The following is a 13,825-nucleotide window of genomic DNA, read 5'->3' on the forward strand; positions in this document are numbered from 1 at the left end:
ACTTTTCCAGGAGACCTGCTATGTCGAGTCCACGGTATAACTACGTTCTAAGGAGTAGGGCCTATGTAACCATGGGGTTCTCTGAGTTGATGACTACTCCTGAGTATCATGTACGACACTGTGCCACAAAATTATATAATGGAATGTTACAAAGCAGAATTACAGTGTTACACAATGTAAGCTCCATTGACTTAATGTTTTTAGTTTTCGCAACCGAGTGTCGAAATTTATCAACATCATGCAATTACATACTTATAGGTCTCAAGGGACATAACCGTGACGATTGAATCACAAACCACGAGGATCGAACCACATCCCATGGGTATATAGGCACGTCGCTGTTATTTCCGGTGTGACCCCTATTTGTTTACGTGTTAGACTGACCGCACTGTTGCAAATACTATGCTGTATCTGCTTTTCGCCGAACTGGACAGTATATTAAGTTTTTAACTCGGTATAAGTAGTGTAAGGCAGGGCCTGATTTACAATTTCAGAGGCCCAGAGCATAATTTTCTTCATGAGGCCCCTTCTTTTCATATATGACTAGGCCTGTCTCATTTTATTTTAAACTCTGTCACCTACTCCTTTCACCACGTATTTAATTCTCTATTTTGAGGAGGATTAAAAATAAAGTGATCACATAAGTTGTCAATGATTAAATGTGGCCACAAGACAGAGCTGATTGTGTTGGTTGTAGTACCTGTGCAGTGATTTAGGAGTTTCAAAGGAATGTTCATTTTTCCTAGATTCTGATTTAGGCTTATACAAAAAATACCTTGACTCTCCACAATTTAGTAGCTGTGGCGGATTGTTGTCTCTGTACGTCAACATCTTCATTAGTCTGTGTTAAAATATCCTTAACTTTTTGAAACTGGAGATCTCTGTGTGTAAAGGAGCTACTGCTAGTACCATCTAAAGAAACATACTTGCTCAGTGAACAGCATTAATTTTCCGTTTTCTTTTATGGCACCTAACTCAAATTTGCTTGGGAATTCCATTTTTAATTTTGGATATTCCTATAAAAACTCTTTAACACTGCCACTACACACCGATAATAATCTTATATTAACAAAAATTAGGTAACCTGCCAGGAATACAAGCACTAGCAGTTGGTTTAACATTCAATACAACGAGAACTGACAGTGTTGTTGACTTTGGCTGCTGAATTCATCATTAATTGTTTAAATAGGCCTACTGTTACAATGTTACAATTTGAATAATCTGTACAAGGCAGCCAACTTTTACAAGTTGAACACATTAAACTCTGCAATCTGCTTATCACTCTAAACTTAAAATAATGAAGTGATTTTTTATGCGTTTTCTAACATAATTAATTACGTAATTATTTCCTCAATTCTGATTTCAGTTGGCAGAGTTGTCTATTTCATTTGCGTTATTCATTTTAAAAAAAGCTTGTTCCTGGATTTTGAGGCCCCCAGAATCATGAGGCCCTGAGCAGAGCACCTACCTGAAGCAGACCCTGGTGTAACGTATTGTTTAGTTCCACTCGAGATTCTTCGACACACGCAAGACATGAACTTATGTTCATAGCGACCTGTTAGTACAAGTTCAGTGTTATTGCTTCGTTTTCATTTTGCATTTAATATAATATTATATTGTTATAACTTACTTATGGCTTTTAAGGAACCCGGAGGTTCATTGCCGCCCTAACATAAGCGTGCCATTGGTATTGTTATAGTTTTCTTATTATATTTACCATGAAATATGTAGAAAAGAAATACAACATAGAGTGCCAATAAAATATGAACGTTTTTAATCATGAATAACATTAAACTAATTTCATTTATTTCAATTATTACTGCACATGTTTAAAGACAGACATACGAGATTCATGCGCAATGAATAACATTTTCAATATGACCGCCGCGAATGGCAATACAGTGATTTAAACGTTCCTTAAAATTGTCAATATCTCTCTGGCACATGTCGTCAGATATAGACTCAATGAAGTTCTCCACGGTTCTCTTCAGCTCACAGATGGTTCTAAAACTGTTAAAATTATTTTAACATAAACTCCCAAGCTTTCTTTGTGCTCTCCAACAATATCATGAACAAATTATTACTAATAGCTTCTCAATATTAACAAAATAAAATCCTTAATATTTTATTGGTGCTCTCTCTAGTAGCTCGGAAAGAAAAGAGATGCGTAGATGAATTGTTTCAAGTGTTAGGACCTATTTTGAGAAAGAATGTGATACTTTAATAAAGGATCCTTATTGCCTGTAACACAAGTAGTTCAAAGAACAGTCGATCCTACTAGTGTGAATAAATGTACCGTGTCGAAACTCACGAAAGAGAGATTGGCAGTGAAAACAAGAGGCCTAATCTTCGAATTCCAGAAAAACACCGAGAAGAGGCGGAACCGATCACGAACTTAGACATTTTTTAATTTTTATGCTATTCGTCGACATATTTATCTGAATTATGCCAAGTGTGAAATTCCAACACGGTCGAGATATGGATGAATGCTAACCATGGTATGGACCGACGATACTGGTCATTCCACCTTGCCACTTCCTGCAGGTAAGGGTGTCGGTGCATCATCGTGTGTCATGCTGGATCAGTCCGTGGATTTGTAGAAGAAACGTTGCAAATGTTAAGTTTCATGATACAGTGCAATGTTCAAAAGTCAATTTACGACATATTATATTAATTATAATATAGTAAACTATTACATATTATAACAATAATATATTCTAGGAGAAAAAGTAAACGCAACAGCAGGGCCGTCTTAACAGCATTATACGCCCTCGGGCAAAGCAGTGCATTAGGCCCTACCTACACAGTCACTCACCGGATTGAAAATATATTCATACATAATGTTCTGCCCAAAGGCAGATCTTTCACTGCAAACCCAGCATTCTCCGGTCTTTCCTATTTTCTGCCTCCTTTTTCTCCGCATATGATCCATATATCTTAATGCCGTCTATCATGTGATATCTTCTTCTGCCTCTAACTCTTCTCCCATTCACCATTCCTTCCAGTGTATCCTTCAGTAGGCAGTTTCTTCTCAACTAGTGACCCAGCCAGTTCCTTTTTCTCTTTCTGATCAGTTTCAGCATCATTCTTTCTTCATCCACTCTTTCCAACACAGCTTCGTTTCGTAGTCTGTCCATTTCACACGCTCCATCCTTCTCCATATCCACATTTAAAATGTTTCTATTCGCTTCTCTTCAATTCGTCGTAATGTCTTCCTCATACAATGCTACACTCCACACAAAGCACTTCACCTGTCTCTTTCTTAGTTCTTTCTCAAATGAATTTCATGTTGAGGTATACCGATAAGCTATCACAATTTGACTATAATTATGTGTGTGTATTCCGCCTTTGCTTATCATACAATTAAATGAATAAATTAATTAGTCATATTTTTCATTAACGTTTTCGGTACGTAAATTGTACCATCTTCAGATGTATGTATATGATGCTAATTGTTAACCAAGCCTATGGGTACATGTATCGTAGACTTAAATGATCAGTGTTTTTGTGCATACTGTGCTATGTCGGTGAAGTGTTGCCATGATTACATGAATGATTACCTTAACTCTTATATACTATTTGCTGGTACAACACATTATCAAAATTAAATTAGAATGTTTCAGTTAATATTTAAAACACTATTTAAAAAACACTATTTAAAAAACACTGTTTAAAACTGTTTAAAAAGCACATAGTTTGTACATCACTTTAAATATATGAAGTATGTGATCACTTATTGTGTGGTGTTTGCCGATGTGAAGTTAAATGAGGCAGTTGTGGTGATCTTGTTCTTTAGCGTTGAGCTGGACGCAGTATCGTTAACATGGCTATGTTTGCTAAAAGTGATGTTGAGACACTTCTATAATAGTTGATGGCATTACTGTGATTTGTACCCATAGATGTAATGTTATAACAGAATGAAGGTTGTCAAGTCCATGGATTTAGTATCGCCTGGAGTGTCTGTAACACACATAAAATTAGCAAATTCCGTTTCCTCATTGATAGATTACTCACAACACCGCTAAATAAAGATAATTACAATAAAGAACTTAATTATATAAAGCAAATAGCCTCTGAAAATGGATACGAAAACCAACTAATTAACAACTTAATACAAAAGAGAAAAACAAAACTACATAAAAAAGAATTCACAACATTACAACCTGAGAAAACACAAAACAAAAAACAATGGCATAGTCTAACATATTACGGCAAGATTTCAAACAAACTTAGTAACTTTTTTAAAAAACAAAATATTAACATAGCCCCTCGTACCAACAACAAACTAAACAACATAATTCCCAATAATACCAACCACAATGAACCCCTCCTAAACAGTGGCATATACCAGTTAAACTGCAAAAATTGCACCAAAACATATATAGGACAGACCCGGCGCAACTTCAAAATAAGATTTCGGGAACACACCTCTGACTTCGTTTATAATAGAAACAGATCTAAATTCGCACAACACCTCATAGATGAAAACCACGAACTCGCAAATATTAATGACACTCTGAAAATACTAAAAATCACAAACGACCCCACAATAGAAACGGCGGAACAATTTCATATTATAAAAGAACACAACTCAGGAAAACCCCTACTAAATGAACAAATAGCTAACATAAATAATCCACTCTTCAATTTATTCAAACTATTCCCGCCCAAACAATCACACACACAGATTTCACCGATCCCCCCTCTACTTCCGGTAACAGAAAACATAACTTAAAAAAATACTGTGAGCAAGCCCACCGCTTTAGTATCAGCCTAGCATCAAGCACGAGCAGACCAATACACGTTAAAACTGTAAGTTACTTTTCTTACATAATAGGCATTACCCCTAGCAGTTAACCATAACCAATACCAGTTAAAGGAATTTCCAAATTTTCAATTACAAACATTCCCAATTTCAAATTCATAGACTAATACTTAATCATATTGTTACAGACACTCCAGGCGATACTAAATCCATGGACTTGACAACCTTCATTCTGTTATAACATTACATCTATGGGTACAAATCACAGTAATGCCATCAACTATTATAGAAGTGTCTCAACATCACTTTTAGCAAACATAGCCATGTTAACGATACTGCGTCCAGCTCAACGCTAAAGAACAAGATCACCACAACTGCCTCATTTAACTTCACATCGGCAAACACCACACAATAAGTGATCACATACTTCATATATTTAAAGTGATGTACAAACTATGTGCTTTTTAAACAGTTTTAAACAGTGTTTTTTAAATAGTGTTTTTTAAATACTGTTTTAAATATTAACTGAAACATTCTAATTTAATTTTGATAATGTGTTGTACCAGCAAATAGTATATAAGAGTTAAGGTAATCATTCATGTAATCATGGCAACACTTCACCGACATAGCACAGTATGCACAAAAACACTGATCATTTAAGTCTACGATACATGTACCCATAGGCTTGGTTAACAATTAGCATCATATACATACATCTGAAGATGGTACAATTTACGTACCGAAAACGTTAATGAAAAATATGACTAATTAATTTATTCATTTAATTGTATGATAAGCAAAGGCGGAATACACACACATAATTATAGTCTTTCTCAAATGTTTCTAGAAGGCGCTGTGTTTGTTGGAGGGAATTAATATTTTGTCAGAAGTGAGATATGTTATTAAGAGTTCAATATGTGCTGGAAACGTGAAAGTGTTATTCTAGGGAATGTCTCAATTATTCAGTGACGGTGACAGTAGCCAGGGTTGGAATTTACGTCGCGTAGAAACACTATTTTTTTTTTTAATTTTCTACGCGCCGTAATAAATTATTTTCTTGGGAGTAAATTAGTAAAAAGCCATACAATTATTGGCAAGGATTTATTTTAAATGGTTTCATTTATAATCACAGAAATTAAAATAATTTAAGTAACGAAATGTAACGTACATATGTGTAACACGAATCAGTATAAGACTAGATTATCGGCTCACAATATGATCATGAATAATCTAGAAGTGTGTAGTAAAAGTCGATGGTGCCGCCTCTGGAAAAGTGTCCATAGAGAATTTTGAAAAGATCAACACAGTTTGTGCACAGTTTACTATATACAGTCGCGAAGCTTGAGGTTTTTTTTTTTTTTTTTTTTTTTTTGCAAATCTCGTGATAAAGCGTTCCAAGCGGTTAGCAACTATAAACAATAGACTGTCCATGGTCGACTTTGGACTGTGTCGTATTTCTATCGAGTGCTAGCTCGTTGCGTATTTCACATTGATGCTTGTGAAAGGTTCGTTATTGGTTATAATGAAAATGTTAATGGCTAAAATATAATAATTGGAATAATAATATGGGACAAGGAGGAGACGTTTGTAGTGCTATAAATTGTAGCAACAGTAAGAGAAAGAGGCCAGAGTTATCTTTTTTCCGATTTCCGAAAGATTCAGAAAGGTTCCTGGGTTTCCACAAGAATGCTGTGCAGAAACAAAACTGTTAATTTGAAGTTCTTTGTGACTGTTAGAATACATTATATTCTTAAATTTCACAATGAAATGTTTCAGTCTAACCGAAAGGACATTAGATACCGGTTAAAGTTCTGTCACTTAGGCTGCTAAATTTCCAGAGAAATAAAGGTTAGGTCTACTTTTTTTCAGAGAATATATTTTTAATTGTAGCTATTAATTTTGTTATTATTTTTATGTGTTATTTTGCTAAAGACGTAGAAAAATTAAGTTTGTTTTAATGAAATTTATTGATCACGTTTTATTTTCAATTCAGGTGGGATTATTATTGCTTAGGCCTACTTTTTCCTTCAAAGGATATGTTTTTAATTATAGCTGTTAATTTTGTTGTTATTTTTATTTGTTGCTTTACTAGAGACGTAGAAAAAGTCTGTTACAATAAAATTTATTGATCACGTTTTATTTCCAATTCTGGCGTGATTATTATTGCTTAACCTCATCCCACTTTGTTAACTACGTAAGCCTACACAACGAGTACCGGTACATGTAAGTTACTCCATTAATTCATATTTCCATTATTATTGTTGTAAAGAGAAATGCAAATTAATATTTATTGATTTCATAGTTAATTATCGCTATAATCTTGAATGAGTGAAGCTATTATAGTAAATTTCAGTTCGTTTTGCACAAAAAAAATTATATTAACTTATTTCTTGCAGGTATCTTCGAGTTTATGGTGGAATTTAATATACTTCATTAAAATAATAAATTAACTTTATGCATTTAATATTTCAATAATGGAAGGAAGGTGTTAATTTTTCCAAAAGAACACGACAACGAAAGTGTAACATATTTTGTCGGCTGCTAGGAGAGAGATCTGCGATGATGAGGCGATATGCAAATCACAGAAACCTGCAGAAAAGTATATTCTATTATTCATGTGCTAAAAAGGATAAATGTTCATCTTCCCTCTTGCTTAAAAAAATCCCTTGTGCAGACCCTTGTATTTCCCTATTTTGACTATGCTGACATTTTACTGACTGACCTTTCCAGCGACAACAAAATGAAACTTCAACGTGCTCATAATTTGTGTGTACGTTTTGTAAGCAATGTTCGTAAATATGATCATATTACCCCATCCCTGGAAGCAATAGGTTGGCTTAAACTAGATAAGAAAATAAATTTACATTCACTTCTCTTTCTCTTCGAAATCTTGAACTCTTCTATTCCTTCGTACCTGTCGTCTCGCTTCACTTACCTTTCTTCCCACCACAATCTGAACACACGCTCTCGCCATGAAACAATACTAACAATACCATCCCATCGCACCTCCTCATACTCATCCTCTTTCACAATAGCCCTGCCAAGACTCTGGAATTCGTTACCTGCTAGCATCAGGGACTGTCGAAATAAAATTGAATTCAAACGCAAACTTACTAGGCACTCGGTCAGTAATTGAGACTCGTTCAGACATGGTTTCTTGTAAATAGTTATTTTAATCTACCACAAAATATCTCAATATCCGGTAATTTCATCACTATAGAATTTTGTTATTGTAGGTTTAATTTGTAATTTAGTAAATACAAAAATATTCTTTGTTCTTAACTTCTATGATAAAATGTCTAGCTTTCATTAATCAGGTATTCTTGTCGTACTTTAATTTTTATTGTAATTGTAATTGTAAATTTAATATTAATTGTAATCTTATTGTTCATGTTATAGTTGTAATCCCCTGGTAGAGGGGCAGAGAAGGCCTGACGGCCTTATCTCTACCAGGTTAAATAAATAAATCTAATCTAATCTAATCTAATAGTAGCGATCCTAGTGGTGGGCAACTACCCATGTTTGCATTTTTACTACATATTGAGCTTCGCGACTGTATATAGTAGACTGTGGTTTGTGGTTTTTCAAAACATTGATCTCTGTGAACAGGACGACTTCTTCAGTTAGTGGATAAAGAAAAATAAACGACGTCGGCATTACGCACAAAAAATACTATCCAATACAACAATGCTGTAAGGAGTTCGGCAAGTAATATGGAGATAAAAGATGCTGGTGGGAACCACGGGGAATACAATGATAAAATGCAAATGATGAAAACAGTCAGAAGTCTTTGATGACTAGTAAAGTCTGGGGTTTGCAACTGAGTGGTGTCGGAGTATCATTTCAAATGATAGAAGGAATTAAAACTTAATATGAAGATCTTGAATGAATTACCGAAAGTAATGCAACGTTGATAGCCTGAGAACTTGAATAATTTAATTTTCTGTTTATTTAATATATTACAACATAGTTTGAATTTATTGCACTTTTACGTTTGTGACATATTTTGCGCGTCGTGTAGAAATTAGTTTCTTACGCGTAACTTCCCAAACCTGAGAGTAGCACTTTAAAATATAACTCGATGACATCACAACTTTATTACACACTCCTGCGCGCCTGTGGCAGATCTAAGAACTAAGTATGGCCCAAGGCATATAGCACCCGTATCTCGTAAGCAACGAAAAACGCTGTACAATCAATGCTTCCGCTTCGCGAGCGCGGTTATGCGCGGATGGATCGCCTGCGTGCTGACTGGCTGGCTCCCGTGTTGCCTACGGTGATGGTAGTTGTTCACACGGAGCTGGCTCTTCTCACAGTTCAAATTGGAAAATCATCTGCTGTTTTATCTGTTGCCAACACTCATGGTCAAAAAGAAACTAAACCGTGAGTGGAAAACAACTCAAGTCCTACATTAACAGTAGTAAATGTCATAATAAAGTAATTAAGCCATAAGTGCAAAACAGATAAAGTCCGATATTTAATTGTTGTTTCTTAGAAACTAGATAATATAGAAAAAACAGGTTTAGTTGGAAAACAATGAACATGGCGACATGGTTTCAATGGTGATATTATATGATCATCTTTGGTTTCCAGCCTGCAAACCATCACGAAAAAGAGCAAGGAACCTACCCTCGAAATCCAGCAAGCTAGCCATCCACGGAGCCACCAGAGCGCATTACATCCGGTGAGTGACCACGCAGGCGACCCATCCGCGCAGCCACCTTGGAATCCATCACAGAAACACGCACCGTCTGAACCCGTGGTTATTTAGTAAGTCTTAAGTCTATGTTCGCGAGAGGCAAAGGACGTTGGCAGTCATGGTCTGGATCAGTACTGCCAACGTGATTCTCATATGTTTTCTGTCCTGGTCCTACTCCATATGCAAATTTATTTGTGCCGGATGAGAAATAACATTATGTTACTGAATTTCCTATAACTTTCACATGTTTGGATCTAGGACCTTGAAATCATCTTTACCTTCAATTTTTTTTTCTGAATTTTATGAATAATAGTTTTTATTTTTCAAATTTTTCATTAGAAAATTAAAAAATTATGTACTTTTTTCTAAAAATTTGCTAAACCAATAAACTTAAAACTTTACACATGTGTTACTAATACCTAAGTAACATTTCCGTGCAACCAAATATTTTATTTAGGCTTTATATTATTTAAATAAAATAATATTAGGTATGAAACATTTTTTAAAATATTTTTCTAAGTTTTGTAATGCATAAACCTCACAAATATTAACAAATCGAAATTTTGTTACAGGGAATTATAGATAATACAGTGTTAAGCTCGTGTGCAAAATGTCTTATTTTTACTCCTAATAGTTGCAGAGAAAAAGGAACATAAGCATTGAAAAATGTAAGTTACGGAAAAGACGTTTAAAATTGTAATACAATTGAGGATCGTTTTTGCAAAACTTGCTAAGTGCAAAATTTGCAAAATTGAGATTTTGATGGATTCGTTAACATAAGGCAGGCGTCTACATGATGTTCAAAGCGTCTTAGTAAAATTGGTTTATTTCTCTTCATTGTAGTGTGTCAAAGTATGATCGTTTTTTCAAAACTTTCTTTCTACTATAAGTGAGACATACAGCAAAACTTGTTTACTATAGTGTTTTGTCTCTCCTGTAAAATTTAGTTTTTTTCAGTTACCATAGGAAGTTTTGCAAAAACGGTCCTCAATTTATCTACTATCTCACTTCATACAGTGTACTCAATGTCTCTGTATCCATAAGGAAGTAGTAGGCCTAAGCCACAGCCTTCCTAGCACTGGTCAGATAGTTTGGCTGTCTAAATTCCAAGCAAATTTCTATAACACAAGAACTCAAAAATGATTACTGAAAGAGGGAGTGGCACATTGCGACGCGCTGTGGTATTTAAGTTTTAAAGTCCACTTAGGTCCTTCAGACAAGCAAAATATTTAATACAGAAAAGTCATACTATTTATTAAAGCGATATATATATATATATATATATATATATATATATATATATATATATATATGTTTTTATCACAATTTAACCTTAACTAAACTACAAGGAAAGAATATGTTTGAACATCAAAGTAACGTTTAACTTTTTCCTTGACATTCCCAGAAGCACGGTCTTATTACTTTCTTTCAGTTGTATACATTATTGCCTGAACCATCATTCGTCTTTACCGTTCGTTCCTTTTTCTTCACGTATAGCACCGATCTATCAAGATAGAAGATATAAATTATGTTTTATTTAACGACGCTCACAACTGCCGAGGTTATATCAGCGTCGCCGGTGTGCCGGAATTTTGTTACGCAGGAGTTCTTTTACATGCCAGTAAATCTACTGACATGAGCCATCGACCTGGACCGGGATCTAACCCGCAACCTCGAGCGTAGAAGGCCAGCGCTATACCAACTACGCTACCGAGGCCGACTTTTGCAAACAGATGGTTGGAAACACAAAAAGGATTAAGTAATCAATGACGAACCGCTATAAAGTTACAAGGTAAATGTTGCTCCGGTTAGATCAATCCATGGACGTAGTCAGGATGGAACTCACTGCAGAAACGTTGGCCCATGTTCTCGGCTATTGTCCACTTGGTGAACTTCTGCGCATTACAAGACCCCATCGCATAAGAAGTAAAATTGCAGCCGCTCTGTTTGGTGAGAATTACGAAGTTTTTGAAGAAGTACATTGCTCTACTACTTACGGGGCACGCGGAGAGCCGATATAATTGCCATTGACAAGATGAGTAGAAGAGGCTTTATCATAGACCCGATGGTGAGATTTGAAATAGCTATGGACCAGCCGGAATCTTTTGACTTCGAGGAGAAACCATATATGAACCAACGATATCATACTTCCAACAAAAATATAACATTAACAACTTCTCCTTTATTGGGTTGATGATTGGAAGCAGTGGCATCATTCCAAGAAAATCTTTAAATTTCATTAAAAATTTCGCTATTCCAAAGGATATAGATATAGTCCTTCTTGCTTTGAAAGTTCTATTGAAATGTTATAGGCCTACGACCATGGACTGAAGACCAAATTATATAGTCCTGTTATAATTTCTCTCATAATATCGTGTATTAGTAAACTGAACCTTTGTTACTCTTACTCTATTATATCAAGATATTTAAATTTTTACTATGGTAGCTATTCTTTACCATTAACGCAGTCTGCTATGGCAGAAAGAATGTTCAAATCAGTAGGTGCTCAAGTTGCTATTGATTTTACTAATTAAACGAAAAAGCAGTTTTTTTTTAAAAAAAGAACACCAATGTAGCATATGAAAAAAATAATATATTAAACAATATCATTCCAAATAAATTAGGAGAAGAAATGGTACTTGAAAAGTGGAATATATGAAGGGTTCAGAACCATAGTAGGCCAAGCGCCATTTACTAAAACCGTAGAAAACAGGGTTAAAATTAAGTTATTACCATAATTTAATGGAAACATATAACAAGTAAAATAAAGTATACACATTAAAACTAAATGATAGTCAATCTTCATTAAACTATGGCATTCACTTAACTTTAATCCTTGCTTTCTCCGTTTTTAATAAATGGCGATTGGCCCACTATGGCTCTGAACCCTTCATATAAACTCAATTGCACGAACTGCAATAAAAAAAATATACTTTGGACGAACGAAAAGAAATTTTAACATAAGATACACAAAACCTATATAAGATTTTCGGAATAATAGTAACAAATTAAAATTTGCAGCCCATCTAATTCACACCGGACACGAACTGAATAACATTAATAATACATTACAAATCTTAAAAATAGTTAACAACAATAGATTTCTGTGGTGTTCGGGCAAAGAGGGATAAATCATTTTTATACAGATGGAATTTTGTTCTCCAGATGAACACACAAGTTAAATAATACAAGTGAATGTGGAAAAACTAAAAAAATAAATAAATAAATAAATAAATAAATAAATAAATAAACCAAAAAAATACTTGCAGTCTATATGTTTTATTTGTGTAGAAAATTATTTGCAGTAAGGGTCCGAAGTTTAATTTTCATTTATCTCCAAACTCATTTTTATGACGTATCTTCTTTTACCCAAACAACACAGAAATTAATACAGCCGAAGAATATTAGGACCTATATTGCGAAACTTCATAATCAAAATAAATTAGCTATTACTGAATGAACAAGTCACAAACCCTCAAAACCCATTTTATCGATTATTTCTGAAAAAACACTTATCGACTACTCACGTCAGTCCCGATTTCGACCATTGCGTCCCGCGTCCCGAAATAATTTGCACACGCATCAAAATGTCCCGCTTTCATGGCATATTAGACATTTACAGCTGTTTTTCGTTTCTATCATATTGTTGGATTTAGTCTGGATTGGAAGATATTTCCGCAGTCCCATACAGACACAGACATGCTTCCAATATGTGACGAAATGGAGAAATGACTCTAGTAGGCCTATGCATGCTCAAGACAGACATTTAATTCTCGTTAATGTTAACAGAGTGACGGATGCAATAAACATAATACGTATTTGATCGAAGGATACTTACTCAATCAGCTATCCTCTGTGCTCATCTTATGAGGCGGAAAAGTGGGAAAAAAATTATACGACCACTTCTACGATAGATATAGATATCAATGACGACAACAGCAAAGACTTGTAAAATACCGTAGCCCCTCAAGTGTGATGTGTGATAAGATCCGATAGCTCTGGTGATAAATCACGTAAACGTCTCTGTGTTTTCTGAGAAGAGTGGCTGAAACTTTTGTGTAGATAGATTAATTTAGTTTATATTAGGTTAGTAATTACAACAATTGATGGGTTCCTAGTTTCTAACAAGTTAACGAGGAATTTATACTATTTTTCAACTTGTTTTGTGGTGATTTTGATATGTTTTGTAATTTTTTTTTACATGTGAATCAAGGCGGTTCTGTTAATATGTATTATATAATATTATTTATATACACTACCGGTCAAAAGTTTTCGATCACCTATGACAACTATGAATCTGTGGTTAAAACAGGGATTTCGTTTTGAATATTCTATCATATCATAATGATAGAGAGAGAGAA

General features: G+C 34.6%; 1 protein-coding gene across 3 annotated transcripts in view; it reads right to left on the reverse strand.

Annotated features, from left to right (window-relative positions):
* The window catches only part of LOC138696321 (F-box/LRR-repeat protein 7-like), a 122,797-nt gene extending 109,412 nt beyond the window's left edge, over positions 1-13,385 (reverse strand). For 2 of the 3 annotated variants that reach the window (XM_069821121.1, XM_069821118.1), the window contains exon 1: positions 13,303-13,375. The gene's annotated coding sequence lies outside the window, so the exon portion shown is untranslated. Of the gene's footprint in view, positions 1-13,302 lie in introns of all 3 variants that reach the window. The other variant, XM_069821122.1, reaches the window with a different exon arrangement.
* Between the last annotated feature and the right edge of the window lie 440 nt (positions 13,386-13,825).

Source organism: Periplaneta americana, chromosome 3, assembly GCF_040183065.1.
Source record: "Periplaneta americana isolate PAMFEO1 chromosome 3, P.americana_PAMFEO1_priV1, whole genome shotgun sequence".
NCBI lineage: Eukaryota > Metazoa > Arthropoda > Insecta > Blattodea > Blattidae > Periplaneta > Periplaneta americana.